General features: G+C 39.9%; 1 long non-coding RNA gene across 4 annotated transcripts in view; it reads right to left on the bottom strand.

Annotated features, from left to right (window-relative positions):
• The window catches only part of LOC149123564 (uncharacterized), a 144,216-nt gene extending 129,460 nt beyond the window's left edge, over positions 1-14,756 (bottom strand). For 2 of the 4 annotated variants that reach the window (XR_016217162.1, XR_016217164.1), the window contains exon 1: positions 14,547-14,756. This is a non-coding gene — a long non-coding RNA (uncharacterized LOC149123564). Of the gene's footprint in view, positions 1-10,633; positions 10,762-13,413; positions 13,572-14,546 lie in introns of all 4 variants that reach the window. The other 2 variants (XR_016217163.1, XR_016217165.1) reach the window with 2 other exon arrangements.
• Between the last annotated feature and the right edge of the window lie 382 nt (positions 14,757-15,138).

The raw sequence follows: 15,138 nt of genomic DNA, 5'->3' as shown, positions 1-15,138 counted from the left end.
TACACTGAATCCTGGTCCACCCTCCCAGGAGAAAATGGGATATTTGCTTGTTTCGCATTTCAGTAAGACAAACTCCTCAACTATTTATATATTGAATAGAAACTTCCACTATTTTAGATGACAAAATTTTCTCTACCTAGCAACTGGCAAAAGAGATTCAACTGGAACCTTGAGGAAGCCAGCTTTGGCAAGAGCCAATAGTGTCAGGAAAAAGGAAAGTTCTCCCCCTACCCATTCATAACCAAGAGTTAGTGTTTACAGTTTGTCTAGAATGGATGTCGCCAATTATTTTCACAAAATTGACTGTAGGTTAGTACCTGTCCCATAACAATATTAAGGACTCATTGAAACTGGCACTGATCAATATCATGCTACCCTTATCCTGGAATAAGGGCTGTCATCTCAAATTCTGCCCCATTCAATTCAAAACAGATTTGTTGAGGACCTTCAAGGTGCAGATTCTGTGAATTTAAGGATTAATAAAGTTAAGTTTTGCCCTCCAAAGGTTTAAAACGTAGTGGAAGAAGTAGACACACAAACAGAAAATATTGACTAGGGTAATAATTGTGCCATAGGAAAGCCCAGTAACCAGGGGGTACTTAATCCAGGGTGGGGATTATTTTATTGATAATAAGCACAGACCCTGTGCTGAATCCATTCCTCATTTTACTTAATCCTCATAACAATCCTCCCCATGAGGCTACTACTCCTATTAATAGCCTAATTTATCAAAGAAACCCAGGCTCAGAGAGATTAAATGATCTGGCGAATCTCATAGAGCAAGTGGCAGACATAAAATTCAAACTACTATGAAGAACATGTGCTTATTTATATTCTTGTAGTGCCTCTTAGCAACAATTTATGAAGTATAATGTTCTTGTTCATATTCATTTACTGCTCAAGGACTATTTACTAAATGGGTTACTATGTTCAAAGTACATGAGACAAGGGACACACACTGTACAAGCTGTGGTTTTGGAATTCAGGTACTTGCCTTTGAAACCGATTCAAAGGAAGAGTTTTGAAGGAGATCAGCTAGCCAACTGTTCCAGAAATAGTTGTAGAATACTGACTGTTATGTTCCAGGTTATATGCTAGGTTTTACAAATATAGAATGATCTAAAAGAACAAAACAACAAAATGTGTCTTCTAGAGTTAATTCTCTAGAAAATATGTAAACAAACACACATTGCATTGACTGTGGTAAGGGCTATAAAGGAAAATGAAGCAACAGGTTAGAAAGCAAGACTGATGGTCTAAGGCTAGAACTTGGCATCTTGAACTAGATGGTTAGTAAAGCTTCCTGAGGATTCAGAGATAAACCTGCACACAAAAAAACTAGTTATGCAATAATATGTGTGAATGGCATGTACAGCCAGACAGAGGCAAGTCAGTGCTCTGAGAACAGCAATAGGCCAGATCATAAGTGGGGGGGGGGGGGTAATATTTGGTGCAATGGTTAAAGATGCCACTTGGGACACTCGCATCCTATTATCAGGGTGCCTAGATTCTCATCCCAGATCTGCTCCCAATTCCAGCTTCCTCCTAATACACATTACAAGAGGCAACAAGTGATAGCTGAAGTACTTGGGTCCCTACTGCCCGAATGGGAAACCTGGATGGGATCCCTGGCTCCTAGCTGCTTCCTGGCCCAACCAGCATTTGAGGAATAAACCAGTGGATAGGTAACTTTCTCTCTCTCACCTTCTACCTCTCTCCTTCTCTCTATCCCTATCTATCCTTTTAGAATAAATAAATAACTCAAAAGTAATATAAACAAGGTAGAGAATCAAAGACTAGATCATCCTGGACCTTGGCAGCTATGTAAGGGCTTTCCATGTTCGCATCAGGAAGAAAGGAAACTACTCAAGAACTTTGAATAGGAGGTCGATGTGCTCTGACTCACTTTTTAACTTCTTTCTGCCTGCCATGTGGAGAACTGATTATGGGGCACATGAGTAGAAACAGGAAGACCAATTAGAAGACTATTATACAAGCCAAAGTTTGAGATGACGGTAGATTTAACTGAAGAGGGAACACAGGAGTTGTCATATTGGGAATGTATTTTTCATGGTAGTGCTGACAGACTAGATTAGATGTGGGCTGTGAGGGAAAGAGAGAAGAGCAAATGCACTTAAAGTCCTGGAACCGTGCCTAGAACAGGGCTTGTACTCAATATGTGGAAATTCCACCCACTTCTCTTACAACCCAACACAGTTTACTTGAGGGAAATAAGTCACATCCCTAACTATGGACTATAAAAGTGGTCCTAATGTACATCTAAACTCCAGGCTACAGCCAAGCCCTGAGAAAATGGAGTATATTTTACCTCAATCCCTTTGGTCGAACTAGTAAAAGTATCCCCATCTGCATTCAAACAAACCAAGTGGAAGAATTACAAAAAGAATGCTGGTCATACCACATGTGAAGAAACTCCTATTCTTCGTAAAAGTGGCTGTTGCTACTCTAGGTGGAATACGGTTCTACATATGGTAAAACTCAAATATTGCTTTCCCAGAGAAGTCCTTGCCAGAATTCCTCCAGACTAAGAGATCTCCTTATTACAGCCCCTCAACACTTGTGTGTCTTTCCATCTCAGCTCTCAGCTTGACAATTGATAGGCAAATGTGTAATATTTGGTGAATATCTGCCCATCTCCTCACCTGCCATTCTACCCTTCTCATCCTTAAAATATTTTGCCTAGAAAATAAACAGAGTAGTATTCAAAAGTATTTGTTGGCGCCAGGGAGTGCAGTGGAGGATGGCCCAAGTGCTTGGGCCCTGCACCCCATGGGAGACCAGGAGAAGTACCTGGCTCCTGCCATCGGATCAGCGCAGTGCGCCAGCCGCAGCACGCCGGCCACGGCGGCCATTGGAGGGTGAACCAACGGCAAAGGAAGACCTTTCTCTCTGTCTCTCTCTCTCTCTCACTGTCCACTCTGCCTGTCAAAAAAAAAAAAAAAAGTATTTGTTGGCGAAATGAGAATTATATTCAAATATATACCATATTCTTAAAGCATAAGAATGGCATTTAACAAGTGATAGGCACTTAATTCAGTTTTACAAGTTCTATTTATAACCACCTAATTATCCTACTAGTAATGTACAAGATTTGCTGCAAGAGAATCACAAATAATATTGCTTCTTACAGGAATCTGGACCTTAGGCCATAGTAAAATTTGCTTCTTGTTGGGGTTGGAAGATGCTTGGGCACTAATTCTGAATAAGTGACCTATACAGCCAGAGAAATGGGATGGGGCTCATCTACATTAAAGCAATTGCTTCCTAACTGCTCTCCTTGCTTCAGCCTTGTCCCCTTCAGACCATTTTCAATACAACAATTGGACTAATCCTTTTAGAATCCTCTGTGTCCCTCCCCACCTCATTCAGAATAAATGCCAACATTCTTGTAATCATCTACAGCACCTTTATCAGTCAGGGGCCTAGAATGCAAATAGGCAATATAGTTAAACTGGTAATCCAGGAGAGTTTAATAAAGGGGTTGCCTTAGTCCAATGGAGCTGCTGTACTAAATTACAAAAACTAGGTAGTTTATAAACAAGGAATTCTTTTCTTATATACCTGGATGCTGGGAAGTCCAAGATGAAACACAAGCAGATTCAGGGTCTGGTGAGGGCTCCATGTCTGCTTCATAGATGTGTTTTCTTACTGCATCTTCATGTGGTAGAAGGAACCTCTTTCAAGGGCCACCGCCTGTGATGTGGCATCCAAGGGAGTGTCAGTTCATGTCCCTGTTGCCCAACTTTCAACTCAGCTCCTTGCTAATAGCCAAGAAGAGAAGCAGAAGATGGCCCAAATACTTGAATCCCTGCCACCCACGTGTACACCCAGATGTAGCTCCTGGCTCTTGGCTTCAGCCTGGCCCAGCCCTGGCTGTTGAGCTCATTTGGGAGTTGAGTCAGCAGATGAAATATCTTTCTTTCTTTCTTTCTCTTTTTATTTATTTATTTATATTTATTTATTTTATTTTTTGACAGGCAGAGTGGACAGTGAGAGAGAGACAGAGAGAAAGGTCTTCCTTTGCCATTGGTTCACCCTCCAATGGCCGCCGCGGCTGGCGTGCTGATCCGATGTCAGGAGTCAGGTGCTTATCCTGGTCTCCCATGGGGTGCAGGGCCCAAGCACTTGGGCCATCCTCCACTGCACTCCCAGGCCACAGCAGAGAGCTGGCCTGGGAGAGGGGCAACCGGGACAGAATCCGGCGCCCTGACAGGGACTAGAACCTGAAGAAATATCTTTCTAATATATCTCTCTCCCTCTCTCTGTAACTCTTTAAAAATAAATAAATCTTTAAAAATATAAGAAAAGACAAAGAAGGAGCCTCTTTTACAAGGGCCATAATCTCATCTCAAAGTTCACAACATTATCACACACTAAAGGTCTCACCTTTAACACTATTGTATCGGTGATAAAGTTTCAACACATGCATTTGGTGGTGAGGAACATAAACACTGAAATGATGGCAAGGAATAACTACAAAGGTGAGGATGAGAGTTAAGAAAAAAATCGGTTATAGATAGTGTGCTAATAACCCTGAGGCAGGCAATACTGGAGAGATACCACTCCTAGTCCTACTGGGGCAAGAGGAGCAAGCAGTTACAGGCAAAGAAAAGAAGCTTCTGGTAGCAAAGGGACATGTTCAGCACAATGCCGAACAGGGTTACCCTTCACCTCCTCCTGGTTCCTTCTGGGTAGTCATCCGAACCACCTTGATGTACTGCAGCACTCCAGGCATCGCACTGTGTAGCTGTAGACACTTTGCTTTTCTGTTCCTTCAATTAGAACACTTTTTCCTTTAAATATCCGCACAGCTCACTCCCTCATTTCAAGCTCAGATGCCATCTTCTCAATGCAACCTACCTGAAAAACTTATTTAAAACCATAAACCTCCTCCTCTAGCACCCTAATACTTTAACCCTTTCCTGTTTTCTTTATATCTTTCCCCATTACATTTATCACACTATATTTATTATGTTACATACTATATTAATTTTTGTCTATTGTCAGTATCCTCTACTCCCTGAATAAAATATAAGATCTCAATCAGCAATTTTCATTTGTCTTTTAAATTGATATATTCTGAGTACCTAGAAATAATGCAAAATACGTGAAAAATAAGGAAATAATATTAGTATAATATTCAAATAATCTTATGTTGAATTTTTTTGACAGGTAGAGTTATAGACAGTGAGAGAGACAGAGAGAAAGGTCTTTCTTCCGATGGTGCACCCCCCAAATGGCTGCCATGGCCAGCACTGTGCCGATCCAAAATCAGGAGCCAGGTGCCTCCTCCTGGTCTCCCATGTGGGTACAGGGGCCCAAGCAATTGGGCCATCCTCCACTACCCTCCTGGGCCACAGAAGAGAGCTGGAGTGGAAGAGGAGCAACCGGGACTAGAACCTGGCACCATATGGGATGCCGGCACCACAGGTGGAGGATTAACCAAGTGAGCCATGGCATTGGCCCCTTATGTTGAATATTGTTTATAAGCCCAGATAGAAGTAAACAGATTAATTAAAGCCAAAATGTTCTACTCGTCACCCCATCCTAAAAAGGTTGGTTAAGTCTGACCAAATGTTGAAGAAATTTCTGCCCCTATAAACCATTTCCCATAAAACTATACCTGAGTGGAGTTCATTCTTTTACATTTCATTCAACTCCTTCAGTAATTAGCAGGGGACAAAGATGATTCCCTTCAGGCTGCTTGCTTTCAGCATAGATGTAGGGAATATCTGAAATTCTAGTTGTATCTTTTGAAAATGCTAAGAATCTCAGAAAAGAATACAGCAAAATCATTATCAAGGATGCTATCACTATCCAGGAATGCTTAATTGTACTAAAGGAGAAATAAAATCACATACAGAGTGAGATTGTGTATTTTGGTAATCAAAGAAAGTCACAGATTCAGAGAGTTGGAAGAGCTTCAAGAAGGTGGAGAACAGTGCAACACTCTCACTTTGCAGTCAGGGAGACTAAGGGTTTGAGAAGTCCGGTGGCTTAGTCATTGTCACACCACACAGCTAGCAGGGAGTCTGCATGAACCGAAGAAACCAGGTCCTCCTCTCCCTGAGCCAAGCCTCTTCCAACCATAAAAAAATAAAGTTAAAAACTGAGACAGCAAAGGCCCTTGAAATGATTCTATATGTGCATGTATTCAATCTATATTTAACCAGCATAGAAAAACTTGGAGCCAAAACAAAACAATCATCCCTGTAAATGTATGAAGAAAGGTATACTGTACCAAATACATATATGATTAAACAATGATTATTTTTAAAATGTCTTTATAAGGACAAATGTGTGTCTAATAAATGCATGAGGGTAATAAAACCAAGTATAGCAGACCTTCAGGGAGGAAAAGTACTTTCTAATCAGGCTTCCCACAAATTTAAACGAGGATGGAAGTAGGCGATGATCTCATCTTCCCCATCAGTTCTTCCCCCACAAAGCAGGGAACTCTAGAGCTTATGCAGATGTACAAATCCTCTAGAGTTCTTAAAATGAAGGCATATTTTTATAGTGTCATCAGTAGCCATAAAAGCTTTGCCAACAGTATTTATAGGTATCATGGTAGGATTTTTAAATGTTAGTTCAGCCTCTAATAAGAAATTATAAGTAGGTAGTGCTTAAAAGAAGGGAATTGGTCTGCTTAAAATATCTAACTTATTTGCAAACCAAAGGGGAAAATTCTTTTTGGAGACAATATCACAATATTCTATCTGAAGTCACCTAAAATGATAAAGGGAAGATCTACCTAGGGAGCCATGAACTCATGATAGGAAGGAACTTCCTTTAAACTCCTCATTAAAGGAATATTTTTAAAGTAGGTTAGGTATATCCTTGAAACAAGAAAGTCTCTTCAGATGTCTCATTTCTGTACCCTTCAGGCTATTATGCCATTCAGCCCACTTCATCCAATTCACTGGGGTCATGGCTCCCGAGAGGGATAAGCTAAGATAAAGGGCTGCTTCTTGAGATCTTAACCTTCATCCATTTCCACCTCCAGCAGTTCTTTTACAAGCTCACTCCTTGTGGGAAAAAAAAATCTACAGAATCAACCCAGAAAATATAAGATTCCTTGAAATTAAACTTTTTTCTTTCCTTTAACATAAAAAACCAGCCAATAGCTTTATGTGTATATGTGAACATCAAGCACTATAATTGTGACCCATCAAGGTTAGACAATTTAATCCTAGCAAGATGCTAGACAGGCAAACAAGTTACGAGGAGAGAAATAGAGATCTTTGATGTGCATGTATAGAATACAGGCAAGTCAAAATTTCACTTGGTGTGGTATAAACAGAAAGTATAAGATCAAATATTAGTACTTAGAAACCCCAAGAAATCAGATTTTTTCTTCATTTTTAAAGACTTAACCCAGAAGATTCATCCCAAAAATGTGAAGAAAAACATATAGATATCAATGTCTTATTACACTTTGACTAATTATGCCTTGAACAACTAGGTGTTTCTTTTGCATATTTAATTTACAGAATCATTTTTCTTTCATTTTGATCTGCTTTAGATGCCTAGAATTTTAAAGTAGAGGCCACTAGAGACTTCAATTTGGAATGTCTTCAGTTTTTATGGGAAATTTGAACCATTCTTCCAAAAATGATTTCATTAGATGTAGGTAACATTTTGATAAACATTTGTAAATTAAGCACCACAGAAAGTAAAGAGCAGCACTCCTGAATCCAAAGAAGGAGAAATGTTAATCAATGCAAAAAGTACATGCAATTTTCTAGCTAAGCTGGGACGAAGTGTAAGTTCCAGGCAGGCAGGGATACTGTCTGTATTGTTCATCACTGTATTTCCAATGCCTAGCACAATATTTGGCACCTTGAAGTGACTCAGTAAATAATATTTATTAGGCAAGTGAACTGTACAACAGATGAATGAATAATCATCCAAATACAAATGAAATATCCCAGGAAACAGAAGATTAATCCATCAGAAGGCATATCAAACTAAATCAATCTGTCCTTTAAGAATATTTTTTTCTGCTCTTAATATTCTTTCACCAGCCACATGGACCATGATTAGTTCTCCTGAATTGTTCTATTCACAAGACAGTAATTTATGATTCACTGTAAATTCATAAATTAACTTGCTGACACAAATTATGTGTTGTGAGCTGACTCAATCAGTTTTGCAAGGGTTTCTCCTTAAATATCTGACCACAGGTAGTTGGCATTTAGCCTAGCAATTAAGATGCCTGTGCCCTACACTGTAGTACCTGTGTTTGAGTCCCGGCTCTCACTCTTGACTCCAGCTTCCTGCTAATATATACCTTAGGAGGCATCAGTGATACTCAAGTAATTGTGTTCCTGTCACTCATATTGGGGAACTGGATTGGGTTCCTGGCTCCCAACTTTGGCCCTGGTGCAACCCTGGGTTTTGAGCCATTTGGGAAATAAACCAGCAGATGAAAGTGTTTTCTCCTGTTCCCTTCTTTCTCTCTCCCCTTGTGCTCTCATCTCCCACCTCAAATAAAGCTATTTTTGAAAGATTTATCCATTTGAAAGGCAGAGTTACAGAGACAGACTGCAAGAGAGACAGAGACAGAGACAGAGGTAGAGAGATTTTCCATCCACTGGTTCACTCCCCCAAATGGCCACAGTGGCCAGAGCTGGGCCAATCTGAAGCCAGGAGCTTCTTCCTTTCTCCCATGTGGGTGCAGGAGCCCAAGCACTTGAGCCATCTTCTGCTATTTTGCCAGGTACATTAGCAGGCAGCTGGATCAGAAGTGGAACAGCTGGGACTTAAACCAATGTCCATATGGAATGCCAGCACCACAGATGGTGGCTTTACCAGCAATGCCACAGCATCGGTCCTAAATAAAACTATTAAAAAAAAGATCAGACCATAAAAGTTCTTATATGCAAAGAAACTGCAATTTCAGACAATAATCTGTGAGGTCTGTGGTGAATGGCCTACTATACATCACCAGCTAAAAAATAGATTTGTGTATTTCTATCTTCGGATACTTTTAGCAGGAAACGTACTTATTCCATGATTTTGAAGCCCTGATACAGCTGGAGAACTGCAGTCATCTCTTATTTCTTCAAATTTCCATATTAAAAGGACTCAATAAGTATATATATTTGATCATCAGTAAGACATATTAAAACATACATTTACTCACTACAACCTTTCCTTGCCATCAACACTGTCCCAAAAAAGAATGCCTTTTCTTCAGATACTCCTTATTCAAATCCATTGTAATTGCATGTAAGCATTTTTTCCTTCATTCACTTAATACATATGATATCCCTGTAGACACTTGGTTAGCTTCTGTACTGTTGTTCAAAATATTAAAGGGAGGAAGATGTTGGTTTGTAAAACTCTGACAAATTCTAGCTAACTGGATTAGTTTGCTAGGACTTCCACAACAAACTACAAGAGAGTTAGTGGTTTATACAATAGAAGTGCATTTGCTTCACCGTTTGGGAAACTGAAAATCCAAGATCAATGTACCAGGAGGGTGTTCTCCCTCCAAAGTCTTCAGTTTGGGCTAGCAGATAGCTACCTTTGCTGCCTGTTCACATGATCCTTTCAGGTGCATGCATCCCTTCTGTGTGTCCAAATTTCCTCCTCTTTCCTCTTCTTAGGAACACCAGTCAGACTGGATTAGGGCCCACCCTGATGAACTCGTTTTAATTTACTCACCTCTTAAAAGACCCTATCTCCAAATACAGTCACATTACACAGTACTCATCCTATGAATTAGGGAGGAGGAACACAATTCAGCCCCGATACTGACTTGGTGTTGTATGAATATTAACCATATTATTGGAGATGTAGGACCACAGAAGTAGTGACAAAGGCACAAAATAGTCAGATCTCCATGAGTGTGTTAGGATAGAGGACAGAAATTAATGAAGGCAGACATGGTGAGATAAATAATTGGTGTTGAAATAACTGATACAAAAAAAGAAACGTGCCTGAAATGCCACAGTGATCCCTGGAGGAACACGAGATCAGATGTGGGTGTGTTTCCCACATAGGAGCTGAGCTACCATGAAGCCAATGGTTTCAGATTTAGCACTACTCAGAGCTCTTTCCAGGACAGCTGATCTGATTTTACATTCACAGTTTTGTATGTTTTTTCTTTAAAAGGGCCTTGAATTCCACAAAACCTAGATCCGCCCCTGATGGCAGATATATGGTCATTTTCAGAGGTAGTGATCTGGGTATTTCTTGAGCTAAATCCTTAAATCTGGGTATTTACTTGGAACAAATCATAGCTCCTATGCTATATAAAGTACTATGCTTAAATAAACAAACCTTCATTGAAAAAGCTGTTACATTCTTGTGAAAGTGCATCTTCAACTAACTTCCAGATCTCAGGTGCTCCAAAATGTCCTACTTATATACACATCTGTGTCTGTGTGCACATCTTTCTCCCTCCTATCCTCTTCTCTCCTCTCTCACATACATACATACACACACACACACACAATTTATTTCTATGTGTGCATTCAGAACTGGGCAACTAAACTCTAAAATTAATTTATAAAGTGAATTCTGTGTATTTAATAACCGCGTTGAAAATATATTGCTTGGAATGCCTTTAATTTCCGTTCCCGAAGAAGCATCCTTCTCTTACCTCTCACTTCTCACGCACTTGAGATTAAATCTCTTCTCTAAACTCCCAGGGAGACCCCATGGCCAAGCCTAGTTAGTGTGATACTTTCTTATTTTAACATTAGCCGCAGAATGATTCTTATACTTTCTCTGGACAAAAAAAAAAAAAAAAAAAAAAAAAGGCACAGGTAAACATCTTAAATGATGCAAAACACTATTATTATTTCCAGAGGTAAATCCAGAGTGAGACTCCATTTCCTACCATTCCTTTTAGAAGAGTGGCTACATTTCATTTTTCAGTTTTACACATAACTCTTCTTGGGAACAGCCTAGCAACTGAAGACATAAAGGAGGTTCTGGGTTGGAAGGCAAAGGAAGTGAGAGGAGATCCGTGAAGCAAGACAGTTCAATTTGCCTAACAAAGCAAAATTCCCGAATTGACTTACTCTTAAAGCACTGTAATCAGCCATGTTTCTGAAAATGCCTGGGTTATATCGAGCCCCACTCACGCTATGGTAATTATCAGCTGCCACCACACAGAAGCGCTGCATTCCCTGCTACTTTTTTTCCCCCCTAGAATGTCAGCTTGTAATCTGAAGGAAAATTACAAACCCAACTTTTTTAGGAATGTTTAAAATAAACTCACAAAAGCACCAAGCCTGTTACAATTACTGTCCTGCTTTACGGGGGAAATATCCCAGGTGGTGTTTTATCTCTGCAGGAGCTATTTCGAAAGTTTGGCCACAATGGAAGGAGCAATAGTGCTTTATATAATAGCAAGCCAGTGCCAGTTTTTGGGAGAAGCTAAAACTACTTTGAGAGACTTTAAGACTTTATTATAGATAAACATAAACTAACAAAGATTATCACCACGGTGCTATGTTAATAAAATAAAATATCACTATTTTTAAAAGTGCAGTTGCAAACATCATTTGTATGATGCTGATAATAATGTGTAGAGGTTTCCTCTAATAGCAACATAAAGCCTGCAACAAGCAGTGTTTTATGTTAATGGAAACATTTCCAATTAAATTGCCAATATAAATCATTTTGACATGCCATCATTGTTTATTTTAACAACTGCTTTTATATCACACACCTTAGAGCCTTTGTATCTGAGCTTGAAAACAAAAAATGAAATATCAGTCAAAACCATAATGGGCAGAACTCTGCAAAAATAAAAAAGGTTTTTATCATAACAAGATGCACAGGAGTTTAAAGTAGGCACCGATTTCAAGAGGATTCTGGCCAGAGTGCTAACAAGGCCAGTAAGTGATGGAAGAGAATCACTGAGTAACCCACAGATTCTCCTGCCTTCATCCTTTTTAATGTAGTCTAGGGTAGTAGATAGAATACTTGAGACACAGAATATTTGGTTGTAATCATGGCTAAGATGACAACCGAGAATAGGCTAGGTGACTTTGAGCAAATACCTAGCCTCAGTTTCCAGAAATGAAGTTTCAAAAGTGTCGCTCCCCGTCTTCATGGGGGAACGACACTAAACCCTGCCTAGGCTTCATATCCGAGTCACGGCACCATTATGTCGCTCCCCCTCTTCATGGAGGAACGACACAGGACTCTGCGCTGTTCTTTCGTCTGCTCGGCCCTCCCCGGGTTTGCTGCTGGTTCTTCCCGGGTTGGCTACTATCCCTTCCACCTCCGTGGAAGGGCAGTTCCCCCTGGCCGCATTCCCCACTTCCGCAGGGGAGCGGCACACCGCCGGCCGGCTCTCTCGGGGGCTGCACGGGTTCCCTTAGATGTTCCCCATAGATGTTCCTGGTGCATGCCGTCTCTCTCCTCCTTTATAGTCCTCCTCCGCCAATCCCAACTCGGCTGCCCACACGCCGAGTACGCTGCTCTCCAATCAGGAGCAAGTCCTACAGTTAATTGGTTGAACTGGAGGCAGCTGTGCGGAAGCTGTTTACTTCTCTCCCAGCGCCATATTGTGGGAGAGCAGATGCATAGAATAAGTCCTAATTCGATTAACTTAGTCTAGTCCGGATTGCTCCCCACAAAAAGTTCTCTTCCAACTCCAACTTTTTGCAACAAGTCCCATAAAAGATGAACTAGGTCACTTCATGAATTCAATGGATTGCAAGACACAATTTCCAGTAATAGCTCCCTCCTAACCTTTAAAAAATACACATCACTCCTGTATTTGTCACCCATTCATATATCCAAAAAGCAGAGAGTGCAAGGCACAGCTGGCTTTGGACCCCGTCTGCCATCCTTCACTAGCTGGGTGACCTTAGACAATGTATTTAACTGCTCAAATTCCTATTTCAGCATTTACAAAAGCAAAATGACTTCTCTACTTTGTAGGCTATGCAAATAATTATAAAATCAACATATTTCTGCCTGCAACCTTGTAGGCACTCATTGGTAGTCTAGATGTATACACATATACATGTATATGTATTTGTGTGGCATGTGCATAATCACACTTTTCACAATTATATATATTCTACCAGCTTTAGGGAACTTTGCTTCCACTTCCAACCAGAAATAGGAGTAAGTAATTCTCATGTGATTAAACCAGAATTGGAAATCTATGTAACTATGGGACCATTTATAGTGGTCTAGTGAGACTGACAATGTAGAATACCAATGTAAAACTATAGATTCTTTATTCATATTTCCACTACCACTAGCAAGAGCTCAGTATGGGTATTTTTGCATCCGGTCAATGCATACCACCTGGGGAGAGCAGTTAGCTTGACAGTTGAAACATGTCCCCAATCAGAGTACCTGAGTTCAGCTCCTGGCTCTAGTTCCTGACTCCTGCTTTATGTTAATACAGACCTTGAGAGGCAGGCGATGGGCTCAAGTAATTAGATTCTTGCCAGCCACGTGAAAGTTCTGGACTGTGTTCTCAAATCCTGGCTTTGGCTCCAGCTTTTGGCATTTGAGGAGTGAACAAGCAGATGAAATTATTCTTTCTCCCTCTCTCCCTTTCTCACCTTCAAAAAATTTTTTTTAAACTTTTATTTAGTAAATATAATTTTCCAAAGTACAGTTTATGGATTACAATGGCTTTTCCCCCCCATAACTTCCCTCCCACCCGCACCCCTCCCATCTCCCGCTCCCTCTCCCATTCCATTCACATCAAGATTCATTTTCAATTATCTTTATATACAGAAGATTGATTTAGTATATATTAAGTAAAGATTTCATCAGTTTGCACCCACACAGAACATGAAGTGTAAAATACTGCTTGAATTTACTGTCTTTAGCAAGGTGGCATGAACTTTACTGGAGGGTATAATCCACCATTCCACAGCTAGTTTGGGTATTTAAAAATGCAATTATGCTATTTCTCTACAACAATTTGGAAGAGTGTAGGTTCAGTACAGCTTTAAATGCATCTACTACAATTTCACCTCATGAATTCACCAAAATTAATCTAGCTAAATAATAAAACCAAAGTATGAAAAATACCTACAGATCTCAAAACATAGGTCCTACTTACAAAGAAAATGTTCTACTTTCAAAGAAAACTTTACTCACTACTGTTGAATTCTTTATTTAGTGCAAAGTTAAGCCTGTGACTATGAAGAAAATTGAATTATTGTTAAATTAAAAGAAAAGTAAGAAAAGAAGGAGGAGGGTGGGTAGAAACCAGGCAGGGAGGGTATGATGGGAAGTATCATTATGGTCTTAAAACTATATATATGAAATATATGAAATTGTTCCCTTTATATAATTTTTTAAAATGTAAGCAAACTTTTCATCTTTTGCTATTCCTCCAGCTTAAATTATTTAATTATCTTATTCTTTAATTTCTTTAATTCACAAAATTCTTCAGAGAAGCCATGTTCATTCCATTCACCAATATTCCTCACAATATTATAATTGGGTTACCCCATACAACTTCCCTGAAATTGTTCTTGTGATGATCAGCACTGACGTCCTGGGGCCAAGTCCACAGCGCTTACCTGCTGTTCTCTTCCAGCTCTCCTAGGGATTTGAAACTGCTGTCCTCTAGACTCCTTGTCCTCATAGGCTACACGAACCCTGCTCCTTCAGGGTTCTTCTGCCTTCCTGCCCTCCCTCTCTTTCTCAGACCTTCTTCCTCCCTGTAGGAAATTTAAGAGGTTCCCAACAGTCTGTACTTGCCCTTGCTCTATGGTCCTCCTAAGGTAATTTTATATATCCCAACAGCTTTAACTATAACCCTATAACCCTGTGCAGGTGATTTCCAAATAACAATCCCTAGCCCTAACCACCCTTTGAGAGCACCCACCTGGATCTCACCATCTTAACTTCAATGAGTCCGAAAGGGGTACATTACCCTGCTCATGAACTTGCTCCTAATGCTGTGTCCTAAGGTTCTTTCAATTTTACAATCATCTTCAGGTTCTCTTATGCTCCGAATCTCTGTATTTATTTACCTTCTCTCAAATCATTTATTTTATGCTAATTCTGCCTCCATAACATTTCTAATATATGTTTCCATCTATCTCTACCCATTGAAAATACACAATTTATGACAAGTATAATATGTCACTTTCCACTCAATTCCAATCG

The sequence above is a fragment of the Oryctolagus cuniculus genome, chromosome 11 (assembly GCF_051225735.1).
Source record: "Oryctolagus cuniculus isolate XC-2025 breed Fujian yellow rabbit chromosome 11, ASM5122573v1, whole genome shotgun sequence".
NCBI classification, from domain to species: domain Eukaryota; kingdom Metazoa; phylum Chordata; class Mammalia; order Lagomorpha; family Leporidae; genus Oryctolagus; species Oryctolagus cuniculus.
This window is presented reverse-complemented; position numbering and strand designations above follow the sequence as displayed.